This window comes from Ictidomys tridecemlineatus, chromosome 8, assembly GCF_052094955.1.
Source record: "Ictidomys tridecemlineatus isolate mIctTri1 chromosome 8, mIctTri1.hap1, whole genome shotgun sequence".
Classification (NCBI taxonomy): domain Eukaryota; kingdom Metazoa; phylum Chordata; class Mammalia; order Rodentia; family Sciuridae; genus Ictidomys; species Ictidomys tridecemlineatus.
The window spans coordinates 35,468,647-35,481,446 of record NC_135484.1 but is presented as its reverse complement, the minus strand read 5'-3'; the positions used below and the strand labels follow the sequence as shown (position 1 = coordinate 35,481,446).

The 12,800-nt window shown below is 35.9% G+C and overlaps 1 protein-coding gene across 1 annotated transcript in view; it reads right to left on the bottom strand.

The window, feature by feature from the left end:
- Nucleotides 1-999: 999 nt before the first annotated feature.
- Themis (thymocyte selection associated) overlaps nt 1,000-12,800 on the bottom strand; it is a 189,393-nt gene continuing 177,592 nt past the window's right edge. Inside the window, exon 6 of the mRNA XM_078019210.1 lies at nt 1,000-2,601. The gene's annotated coding sequence lies outside the window, so the exon portion shown is untranslated. The remainder of the gene's footprint in view (nt 2,602-12,800) is intronic.

Here is a 12,800-nt window from a genome sequence, read left to right as displayed (position 1 = left end):
CCTTGTTATAAGAGTTTAGGCAGCTCCTCTCAAGGAATCATATTCTTCTCTGTTTCTTACTTCCTTTATATATTCATTCCTCAAACTGACTGAATTATGAAGGAGGCAGCATTATTAATTTATAGCGTTAATAACCGGTAGTCTTAGGATCTATCTATGAAGCACACCCATACTGCAAAACTTAGTCATTGGTGATTGGGCCCAGCAATGTAGGGCCATTGGAGGTGAGGAGAGCATGGAAAATTATTCTGTCTTGACTTCTTTGACACCTGCAGCCTTGTCCTTAGGAGTGAAAAATTATTTCAACCCTAGTTGTTTTAGTTAGCTTTTTCACTGCTGTGACTAAAAAAAACCCCAAAAGAACAATTTTAGAGGAGGAAGGGTGTTTGGGGGGACTTATAGTTTCAGAAGTCGTGGTCCATGGACAGCCAGCTCCATTCCTCGGGGCTTGAGGTGAGGAAGAACATCATGGTTGGAGACTGGTAGAGGGAAGCAGCTCACATGGTGATCAGGAACAGAGAGAGAAAGAGATTTCACTCAACAGATAAAAAATATATACCCCAAAGGCATGCTCCTAGGGACTCACATTCTCCAACTATACCCTACCTACCTATAGCTACAACTCAGTTAATCCCATCATGGGATTAATGTACTGATTGGGTTAAGGCTCTCATAACCCAATCATTTCTCTTGTAAACACTCTTGCATTGTCCCACACATGAGCTTTTGGGGAATACTTAATATCTAAACCATAACACTAGATAAATCATTTTTAATTTAATAATTATAGGGAGTTGATTATTTTGAACATGGCAGAGAACACATATTGATGAAAATTATAAAATTTATTTTCAATTTTCTAATGTCTTCCATAGGTGAGCACAAAGTTTATTATAATTTTAATATAAGACAATTGGAAACAAAGTATATAAAATTGTTTTATTAGTTTTTGACTTCCAACAAAAATTTGATGATTTATAATCAAAATAGTATATGCATTGTCTCAATTTTGTAATCAAAGAATTATACTTACTAAAAGTAGAAATCTAATTATTCTCTTATATCAAATTAAAAATAATAATAAATATCCTCTATTTGATAAACAACAAATCCTAGGAGTCCAAAAACACCTTGGTGCAGTTTGCTACAGCTGTGGGATTGAGTGGGTATCTCTTTTGTCTTCAAAATTAGACTTTGAAAATGTGTTGTTCTTATGGGCATAAACAGATAAAATAAACAGAAGCCAAATCATCTCATATAACTTCAGAAATTGTAGATAATAAGTGATATTACCACAATCTAATCACTAAACAATCTTTAGATTACTGGAAATCGGGATTTATTGCAACTTTAAATGAAAAAAAATTTTTTTAAAGATAAGGGAAGTAAGCCACCTCAGAATATAAACACTGAAGCAAACAAAGATCACTAACTGTAATATTTTCCCCCTGTGGAAAGTTGCGTCATGATTTATTGTTCTCAGATACTCTTTGGTGCTAAATCATCTAATAAGTTCTCCATATAGTCCAAGTTAATAATGAGGTTGAAGTGAGTTTTTATAAGGAGTATGACCTATATAAAAAAAAGTCTAAGGCTTTGTATGTAACTTTAACCAAATAAATTCTGTCTCTTCATTTTCACAGGGAAAAAATAACATTTCTATATACTTCATGCCTAATAAGATAAATTGTCAAATGTGATTGCTCTTAAAGTCATTTTTACAGATCTACAACTTTAAGTGTTATTCTAATATACAATAATTAGATCACTGTGGCTTCTGGTCACCCAAATATGTTATATTTTATTACTATTCTATCGCCCTTCTATTTGCACCAAATATTATGATTACCTAAATTGTTTTCCTACAATTCTAGTAAACATCAATATAAAGAATTATCTAATATATAGTACACAAAATAATAAGGCATAATACATTAAAGACATAAACTCAGGATTTTAAGAAGCTAGAGGAAGAAGTTTTGGAAAATTTCTATAATTCACAAAGGCTTTGACTATTGAGACTCCAAAACATTTATTTACAGTGCACTTATAAAACAAACTCCTAAACAAACTCATTTCCACAGTTCTCAGGGAATCACATAAGAAACCTGGGTATTTTAAATCATTCTCAGATATGATTATTTTTCTTTAAGTTATTCTTAGAATAATGGCAAAATAAATTATAGAAAAAAGGATAAAAACATGTGGAGAGCTAGCATCCTATTTTAACCAATTTTACATAGAAATTGAAGTATAAAAATATTTTCACTTGCTTAATTATTGGTAGTGGAAACAAGAGACTCAGAACTGTTCACATTAAATAAACATGTCCTAGTGATGAGACAATACATACAGATTTTGGCACAACAAAATAGTCAATGTGAATTCCATATCATAGGGCTCTCTTTGAGTTTTATCTGTTAAAATTTTAAGATTGTTCTCTCTTTTCAGTGGCTAGTCAAAATTCTCCTGGAGTCCTTTGGGGATAGTTGGTTTTCAGCTCAAGGCAAGGTTCCATTTCCTTTGCAACATTTATGTTCACTGCCCAAGTGGCTTCCATCACATCTTGTTATTTTTGATGTTTTTCATTTTTGAAGATTTCTACAAGAAAAGAAAAGAGGGGTCCATCAAAAATATGTATTGGATCCATCCAGGAAGAAAACCATCTGCTTTCAAGTACTCTTTGTAAGAGACTCACATGCATATGCTTTTCAGAAATAATTGGGAACCAAATAAGAGCCAAAATATAAAATAAAATAAATGGGAGAGATGCAAATTCTGCAGATACTTGGTAGACATTTCTATGAGATAGGAGATGTACATAATTCCATTCCTAAAGTATTTTTCAGTTGACAGAATGCTTTTCCATGCATTTTAGTTTATCCTCATTACAACTCTATTTTATCGGCAATGCAAGGTAGGCCACAGTAAAGTTCTGACCTGCCAAGCAAGTACACAGTAGTAAGGGGTTGAAGCTGATGGTGATCTAAAAATATCTGATTCCAGATCAACACTCTGGCTGATGTCCTAGACCTGTAACCACAGAGCAGGGAGTGGGCATCTACACATGGGAAATTGAAGGTGAAGCTATAGGTTTCAAGCATAAGCTTCATGATGTAAAGCTCTGAGTTAACCTGTAGGCAGACCAGACACTAATACAATGTCCTTCCAGACTTTTGTCCTCCATTCCTTCCCACTAAGGCTTTGTGAAGAATGAGGATGAGTGCTTAAAAAGCCCCACTAGCAAACACTATAGTGGTCAAGAGGCACAGGGAACCAGAAACCTCAAGGTTTGAAAAATCAAGGTATGAGTTTGCTCATACCTTGATCATCCTAAAGACCATTTGATTGCTGGCCACTTAAATGGACAGGAGCTCTCTTTATCTTTTGCTCCTGAGTAGTCATAACCTAAAACAGCCTCCTTCCTCCCTTCCTTCCTTCCTTCCTTTCTCCTTCCTTCTCTCCTTCCTTCCTCTCTTCCTTCTTGTTCTTCCTTCTGTTTCTCTCCCTTCCTTTCCTTTATCCTTTGAATTTTTCTCTGCCACTAATAGTAGCATAGTCAAAAGTAAGTTATCTAACCCTGTGGGCCTATTATTCATCTTTAAAAACAGGAGAGGGGCAGGGATAATAATGCCTATTTTATGAAGCTGCTATAAAAATTAAATAGATCTATAAATACAAAAAGCCTAAAACTGTCTCAATAACTCTTGTTAATTTTTATGAGTCATGTGAAACACGAAAACAAAATACACAGCGTTGTGACTTCTGAGGAGTTCACAGACTAATTGAGAAAAAAAAATTGATGTCAAAAAAATAGAAAAAAAATAGAATTTCTTTGAACATGTGAACCCTCCTAATGACAAGAATTTACTTTCTTTGTCAATAACTCTTCTCTGTGTTAACTGGGGCTGGAGTCTGGGTCATCAGTGGCTGATGGGGAAGATAGCCAGGGCCTTGTGTCCTCTTTCATTTAAGTCTCTCTCCTCATGATCCCCCAACCGCTGTCTTCAGATCTTTTAGATCTTTCTTAAATCACAAATATCAATACAACTAGGCACTGTAGAATATACATTATAGATAAAAGAAACAAGATTTTTAGGCAGTATGCCCAGATTTAATTCCTACTTCTATTAGTTACTATCTTTAAGATTGTATCTTTAAAAAGGGATAACAACAGTATTTCTTACTTCACAATGTTGCTTTTCTTGCTGGGGGGAGATAAGGAAAAATGAAATAGATATATTGTATTACAAAGAAACAGAATCTGAGGACTTAGTTCTGATTCCTGAGACTACAACTCAATGGTAGTGCATTTTGAGGAATCTCTGAATTTCATTTCCTTATCAGTGAATGAAGTTTGATAATAATAACTGAATCATTGAGTTGAAGAAATATCAAATGAAATAATGGATCTGCAAGCGCTTTGTAAAGCATAAAGTGCCACAGAAATATTACCTGCTATTACCATCTCACATGCACATAAAACTATTATAGGCCTGTGGTTAGAAAGTTCAATCTGTCATCTTGACAGTTATTAGTCTCACTCTCCCTTGTCAATAAGCTGATTTAAGATAGTACATAGTCAAGCAGAAAAACGGGAAGTGAGGAAATTAGAATAAATATGTTATTTCAAGGTGAAATAATGGGATTAACCATGTGAATTTTAGAGGGGGCTTTTTTTTTAGTCTCTCTCCCCTTCCTGAGCTGGCCCTAACATTAGCTAAGTGGGGATCTTCTACATAACATCCATACTCTGGTGGCCAGCTTATGGATACAGCAGAAGAGTTCACATAGGCTAGAAATACTGTTCCTCATTGCATTAACTTTCAAGAAATGTCAAAATGTGAAGGAACTGTTTTTTCACACAATTATTTGTTTTTAAACCCAAATTTATTTGAAACACTTCTCTTTTTGAGGAATTCATCATCCATTCCTTTTGGAAACATACCAAGTTTAACCAGAGGTGGTTTCTTAAACTGCATTAAATATTTACTAAACCAAATGCTTAGATGATAAATTAACTGAGGAATGCAGAGTCCTATAGACCAAGTTTCATGAAGAGCAAGCCAAACACTTCAGCTATAGAAAAACAGGCTGAGTTTTATTTCATTTTTCTCTGTAAGACATATAAGCTAAAGAAGTGCCCTTTGATAATCAGAATACATACTTTTGTAAAAATAACCTGTTGTTCAGTCCACAAAATGAAGTTATAAGCATAAAATCAGAGGGGTAATTCTTTGAACAAGAAGATTGAAGTGAAAGAATATCTCCATTTCCTCATATTTTAGAGGATTCAAATTCAAGTATATCTGAAATTGATTTGCATTCCCTTTTAAAGCCGACATTTCCTAAAGTGTTAATTTGAATCCATGCTTTTCACACCTCATGCTCCCTCTTGGGAACTTTGAGTGCCAGACTCCTAAAGTTGCTCAATCTGATGTAGAACAGTAAAACCTGCAGTCAGCCAGGCACCTTCTGTGATTGCATTCTATTCTGAATATTTCATGGAATCTATCTTCAACAGTTTCAACAGGATTTCCATCTATCTCCTCCTATCTGTGCCAACCACCTACTTTCCTTTCTTTAGTACCTTTTGTAATGACATTGTTGGCTGAGTCTGAATAAACAAATGGTACACATTAATAGCTGCTGTATTGTTTCCCTCATTTGCAGTGATTAAGTGGATACTGTACCATTGTTCAGAGATGAGTCATATTTGTACTCCTGGCAACTGTTTTTGCCTACAGAAAATACAATTAGATAATTACAAAATAGAAGTCTGGGGTTTATTTCTTTATTCAGTGTTGAGAACCTATAACAGGTCAGATGCTTCCTATAGGAGACAGCACTGAAAGCCATAAGATCAGTAGAAGATTAAACCAATTAGAGAAAGCAGCCTTGGTGAGCCTTCAGGATGGAACTCCGTGGAGTTTTTGAGAATCAGGTACGTGGCTGACACAACTAAAGCCATGGGATGGGGGAGGAGTGGAGAGGCTACTATGAATTCTGAGAGGAATTCTATGATTTGGCAAAGGTTTGATCACGTTTACTCTGGCTTTTATGTTGAGAATGGACACTATGATACAAGGGTAGAAGCAAATAGACTAGTGGGGAAGACACTATAAAAATCCTGATGCGATGATGGTTGATTGTAGTGCATGGACTAAGTTGATAGAAGTGGATTAGAAAGGAAGTGGTTATATTTGAGATATCATTGAAAATAAAGTCAGTAGGATCTTGTGATAAGAGACAATATAAGAAAGAGGATTCACAATTCTTTTATTGCATTATTTTTCAAAATGGTTCATAGACACCCTGCATCAGCATCTCCTGAGAAATATGCTGAAATTGTTTCCTGGTACAGCATAGGACCTCTGAATAAGACTCTCTAGAGTAAAGGTTAGTAAACTTTTTCTCTAAAGAACAAGAGAACAAACATGTCACAACTATTCAGCTTTATGGACAGAGCATTGAAGTAGTCAGAGACAATATGTAAATGAATGAATATGGCTAGGTTTCAATAAAACTTTATTTATAGACATTGAAATTTTAATTTTCTGTAAATCAGAAAGTATAATCTAATATATAGATTGTATTTTTATGTTTTTAAACCATTAAAAGGAATAAAATGTTTTAGCTTCTGGGCTTAACAAAAACAGGCAATGGTATAGTTTTGACTGAAAACATGAAAGTAGAAAAATCCTAAATAAGTGTTTTTAACATTATTATTAAGTTTTTTTTTAATTTACAAAAACTCTTCTGTGAGGTAGACATTTTTTACTCTAATTTTAAATATCGTAAAACAAAATCAAAAGAATGAGTCATTCTTTGAATTAGAGTTCATTCAGTCTTGGGTCCGCCTGGTTACAAAGCCTTTTCAAATTCCACTGTACCCCACCACCTTGTGGAATATTCTTCCAGTGGATAATGATTCTGTTCAGCCTGAGTGGGAAGTAGAGTGAAAAGGAAAAGAAAAACATTGCTTTGTCTTGAGAAGTTTCTTTTTTCTTTTAATACTGTATATGGCTTTGCTTTTATAATTAACATTCTGCTGATGAGAGCTCCCAGTGGCGAAGGCTGACGAGGAGGCTTGCCACAAAGAGCAAGCACTGCAGGAAATAAATTAATCTCCAGGGAAGAAGAGGGGCAAAGTTGTCAGGGCTCACACAACCACCTAATAGGAAATGATATTTCAAAACTGTTCAAACAATAAGATGACTGTGCTTCTCCCTCTAACATATTCTTAAGACATTCAAACTTCTGAGAAGAGGGTTGCTATTAAGATGAAGGATGATCATATAAAATTTTAAAGTCATAGGAAGTATGTTGTATCTATGATAGCGTTCCCTAAGAGTGTAAAGGGAAGGGAACGATATCATTATTTTGTTTATATGATGAAAAATCTGCATTGATATTAAATTGAAGGAAGAAACAATAACCTGTTATACAATTTATGAAAATCAAGAAGTGAGAAGCTTGAAGGCTGCAAACATAAAGAAAGGACAAGGACATGATGGCTAATCATCCTGATTTAATCAGCATATGGCGTATTGAAATGCCACACTGTAAGCCATAAATAAGTACAAAATAAAAATAAATGATTAAAAAATTTTAAAAAATAGAACTATCATTTGGCTCAACAATTAAAAAATTAGCATGAAAGCCATACTGGCTTTTTTGTTTGCCAAATTAAAGTTATCTTCTTCTTTTTTTTTTTTTTTTGGTATTGGAGATTGAACTCAGAGACACTCAGCACTCAATTACTAAGCCACATCTCCAGTCCTATTTTGTATTTTATTTAGAGACAGGGTCTCATTGAGTAGCTTAGTGCCTTGCTTTTTGCTGAGGGAGGCTTTGAACTCGTGATCCTCCTGCCTCAGCCACCTGAGCCTCTGGGATTACAGACTTGGGCCACGGGGCCATGCAAAGTCATCCAATATTCTGAATGACAAGATTTCCAGTCTTTAGCATAAAAATAACTATTGGACTTAGAAAACTATTTATAATAACAGTGGGCCATAGTTATTCCTCTATTAAAGCTGAGAAACCATAATGTATTTTATGATAATGTTATTGAAAATAACTGACTTTGGATAGTATATAATCAGGTATTTGATCAAGGTCTTAATATGGATCCCCACCTTATCTAATTATCTAGTCCTAAGAGGGAACTGATTTATGTTAAGGTTTTGATATGGGGTGTCCCTTCAAAACTTCATGTGTCTCTGCAGGAATACTGAGAGGGCAAATAATTAGATTATGAGAGATGTAAATTAATCAGTCCATCCTTTTTTGAATGGACAGAGTGGGTGGTAACTATAGTGAGGTGGGGCATGACTAGAGGAGGCGGATCACTTGCGGCATTCTCTGGAAGGGCTGTTCTTCCCTGTAGCTCCTTTCTCCCAGTCTACTTCACAACCCTACCATGAGCTCAGTGGCTTTCCTCTGCTGGGTCCTTCCCCAATTATGTGCTCCTCTCTCTGGGCCCAGAGACATGGAGTCAGCTATGTATGGACTGAGATCTCTGAAACTGAATGCCAGATTAACTTCTCCTTCTTTAAGTTGTACTTGTCATGTGTTATGGTTATGGTGACAAGAAGCTAACTAAAACAGAGATTGGTACTGAGAAGTGTTACAGCTATAACTAACCTGATCAGCCTTTGGAAATAGTTTGCAGAAGATACTTGGAAATGCAGGTTGGAAAAGCCTTAGAATATGGTAATTGGAGTTTAATTGGCAATTCTAGAGAGAGTTTAAAAGAGCAGAATAAAGATAGGACTGCAGAATGCACTTATGAAGTTTTAGAGGGAAATGAAGACTCTGCTGGGAATCGGAGTAGAGGTCACCATTAATGTTAAAGAACTTGTCTATATTTTCCCCTTGTACTGAGATTCTGAGTGAGGTTTTATTTTTAAATGATGAAATATTTAATGTGGTGGAGAAAATTTCAAGGTAGCACAGCATTCAGTCAGTGGCATGGATATTACTGGCAACTTTTAGCCAGGTTTACTATGAGAATTGGGAACCGAAGGAAGAGTTTAAGGATTTTAAAAACTTGCCATTTGGCCAGAAAAGTAAAGTAAAGCTGGGGTCAAGGAAACTGCGCTTGAAGAGATCACAACTCTTAAAGAGATGCTAAGTACTTTGCTCAGAAACCACATGCTTTGATGGCATCTCAGTTATTTGTAAGATCACACCCACAGGCTCCAGGGTACATAAGCCAAAATCCCTCTGAAAGGGGATCATGAGATCACAATGATGCCCTGCTCATACAGTGGGGCCTAGGAACTCTTTTCACCATACTGAGTTGAGCAGACACTCAGAGGCAACTACAGATAGGATGCCAGGGGGCCCAATATTGTGCAAGTTGTCATCTACATGGTGCTGGTTTTACAGAAATACAGGTTGCTGGAGTTAAGGGGTCATGAAGGCTTCCATCAAGATTTCAAAGGAAGGCCTGGGAGGTCAGGCAAAGTTTAGCATGGTTGGAGTCCTCGTCGGCTGCCACTGAGAGGGCAATGTATGAGTTGTGAAGTTGAAGCCAAAGCTGGAATGGATACCCCAGGATTGAAAAGATACCAGTAATGTGAACTTCTCAGAGAAGCTGCTGGCTGTGGAGACAGACAGGCTAAAAGAGAGCCCATGTGCCTGCAACCAACAAGACCAAAGAGGCAGGAATGCCCAAGTCATTTTGAAAGTACTTCATGTAGCCATGTGTTCTAGAGGATGAACACAGAGTTAGAGGCAGAGTTCTAGGACCTGTTTGCCTAGCTGAGTTTTGGTCTTGCTTTGACCCCAACTGATTTCTGTTTTAGTCAGCCTGTGTCACCATGTCTAAAATATTACATAAGTATTATATAAATTAAAAAAGTTTATATTAGATATTTAGATTAAACTAAATCTCAGTAAAAAAAAAAAACTTCTCTACATTCTTATAGATCTATTCTCTGTTCTCTACTCTCCCCTCTTGGCCTCAGCAGAGTACTTTCCTATGGAGCTTGTTTCCTCTCACCTGTTTAGTTTCCCAAAAATAAGGAGGATCCTAGATGTGGAGAATCACATATATCTGAGTTTTACCCAGAGATGAGACAGTTTGAGCTCAATAATCTCAGCCTGTTTTGATATCAGAATAGGCCATTGAATCAAAAGCTTTCAGAATTAACAGGGCCTGAAGATTACCTTGTGTACCTCCTGGTTTAATGAGGAAAGTAAAGCTCAGAGAAAGGAAATGACTTATGAAAAGCTACATATTCGGATTTTGGCAGAGCTGATACTAGAACTTAGGGTACTGTTTTTTGGTTTTTGGCTCAAGGTTCTATGCACTGGTTGACTTGTCTAATTTATGGCAAATTTCATCTACAAATTTGGGATAATTCAAAGAACACAGTAGAAGCTCCAAAAGGAAGGGAATTGCAAAAGAGAAAATGAACCAGGAGAGTATAAAATTTTCTTGATAGAAAGATTTTATTCAGGGGGGAAAAAGCACATTTAAAAAAATCATACTTTTTGGCAAAGATTTTGGTTTCTAGAGGGACCCACAAGGAGGAAAATGAGAATGGCCCCTATTTGGCCAGAAAAATCACCAGAAGCAATTGCAGTAATTACTGAGTGACCCACATAATAACCAGCTCCTCCTCGTAACTAAGCAATAATCCTCTTTTACCAAATGACTTTGCCCTTGGCTTAAGAAAGCCACCTTATGCACAGTCAAGCCCTGTCTCAGGGACAGCTGTACCTTATTATTGACTGGTGCAGGGGGTATAGAGGCCTACCCTAATTTTGGACAACTCTCAAGACCCCCAACTCCACAACGGCCTTGGTGACTTTCTGAGGTCTTTGTTGTGACTATATCATGATTTACCTTCTCCCTCTGCCCATACATGCCTCTGTTATTCTGCCTCTGTTTTTTTTTTTTTTTTTTTTTTTTTTTGAGAACACTTCCCAATTGATTTTCCATTTGCAAATCAACCCAGGGAACCGGATGTGCACCAAACACCTTAATGCAAACATTTCTATTTAACACATGCTATCTACTAAAAATACTTGTTTGGCTGATTAACCAAAGAAACCTTGTGCTTTCCTGAGATATTGCTGCTGAGGCAAGAAGGATAAATAGTCCATTAGAGAGAATCAGATCATCCATGTGTCTCCAATGTTTCTTAGACTCAGAAATTAGAGATGTTGCCAAAGAGGGCTTTTCATTCCTTCTCATGTCAATAGCATTAACAAAGGCCATACAGTTTCCATGAAGATGTAGTTCTCAAAAGGAAAAAAAAAAAAAACTGTATACTGAAACTCATGGACCAGCTACAATATCAGATGACTATAGTCAGCACTTTGTAGAGATGTTACAGGAAAGCAAAGTAGTCTTGAGCAACCAACTTACAAAGACTCAGTGGTTAACTACTATAGCAATGACTATTTTGGAGTTTATCAGATGACTATACTAACTTTCATTTATTTGAACCAAAATAATCTTGAAATTAGCCTGTGGTGTATATTAACCCAATTTGACAAATAAGGACATGGAAGTATAGCAAATTGCTCTTGGTACACAGCAAGTTGGGGAGAGAAAATTTAGACCTAGGATTCTCAGTTTAGACTTCAAAGGTCTGAACTTTACCCTCATGCTACTTATTCATGCTATTTAAGAGGAGTATACTATTATTCATGGGCAAAACAACATGTAAATTTAGTAATAATGTTCTTAAAATAAGATTTGAGCATCACTGAGCCATCAGAATGAATTAAGATCCACAGAAGAAGGTCATCTGAGATCTGGTGAAACATTTTCATCAGTTTCTTAGTGAAAGGAGTTCAGCTGACAGCAATGGTCTAGAGTTATAGTTTATTATACTTCTGGCTGTGTGGAGTCAATTGTTATTATATAATTCATGTTCAGCTGTTCACAGCAAGCCCTCCAAGTTGTTTACACTGAATATCTTGATTAAAAAATTCCCTCTAGTAATTATTGATGCATATTTGAAAAGGTTCTATCTCATCTAATTGAAAGAACGGATCTGAGGGAGCACGATCAGAAAAACAGTACCCCACCTTAATTAAGCTTTTAAAATTTTTGTTTTTTCAGTGTTTGATATGCTATAAAGATTCTGCAACCCACCATTCTCACCAAAAGAAAAACTTAGGAAATGAACAACTCTTGTCTAAGTACTAGAGAACAAGGAAGCTGGGAGTGAAGGCACATATGTAATCCCAGCTGCTTAGGAGGTTGAGGTAGGAGAATCGTGTGTTCAAAGCCAGCCTCAGCAATTTAGGGAGGTCCTAAGCAATTTAATGAGATTCTGTTTCAAAAGGGGATGTTGCTCAGTGGTTAAGTGTGCCTGAGTTTAATTCCTGACACACCAAACACACACACACAGAAAGAAAAAAAAACAGGAAAAGGTGAGAGAGCCTCTTATTTTTCCACTCTGAACACAAAGGAGGTTACTGCATATTCAGAGATGAGCTATCCACACCAAGTAAGGTAATGTTAAATATGAATTTAATTAGTTATTTTTTACATGAAGTCACATATACTATATTATATGAGGTACAAAATAAAGCTTGAACATTTTTGTTTTGGTTTTATTTTACTTTTATATTTTTATGTATGGAGTTGTCACATAATTATAATACATAATGAAGAAAGATTCTATAATTTATTGCATGTAAAAATGGGAAAAGAAGTAAATATATTGCCCAAATGTGCATATAGGGTAATTTCTAAGTAAATCCATGTTGGAATAATCTTAAGAACGGACATTTTGTTTTACTCTCTTGAATGAAGTTAGGAAATTTTA